Raw genomic sequence first — 615 nt, 5'->3', positions numbered from 1 at the left:
GAAATGGATGTCTAGGTATTCGCCTTCGAGGAAGAATGTGGCAAAGTGTTCGCCTTCAAGAAAGTGGGTGTCTAGGTGTTTGTCTTCGTTTAGTATTAATCTTTAAACTTTAAACTATTCAGGTTAAAAAATCTGTCACATCGATGGAACAGAGGAACATATATGAACATGTAAATGAGGCTATAAATAAATATTTATTTCACAAATTCTATGCTGTAAAACACATTTTCCGGTGTAAGAATATTTCAATATTATCTTATAAAATTTTTGTAATAACAACTTTTATTGCAATATTCTTTCGTACGCAGGTTAAGAAAGTGTCTGCAATGCAGTAGAAAGCGTGTGTGTGTGTATATATATATATATATATATACATATTGGTGGAAATAGACATAAGAGTCTAATTATAAAATTCGCGTTTAATCTATAACCATACAATTTAAAAATAAGTAAAATACTCTTATAATTCAAACATAATTAACTTTAATCTCAGTTCAACTTACTCTTTGTCTTTTTCTAATCTTTAGAATTGGAAAAAGACGAAAAGCAAGTTGAACCGAGATTAAAGTTATTATTACAGTAATATAATGCATGTACGTATAAGAAAAAAAAAAA

Source organism: Trachymyrmex cornetzi, unplaced genomic scaffold (genome assembly GCF_001594075.2).
Source record: "Trachymyrmex cornetzi isolate Tcor2-1 unplaced genomic scaffold, Tcor1.1 scaffold1359, whole genome shotgun sequence".
Lineage (NCBI taxonomy): Eukaryota > Metazoa > Arthropoda > Insecta > Hymenoptera > Formicidae > Trachymyrmex > Trachymyrmex cornetzi.
The sequence above is the reverse complement of the archived record's forward strand: the minus strand, read 5'-3'. Positions refer to the sequence as shown.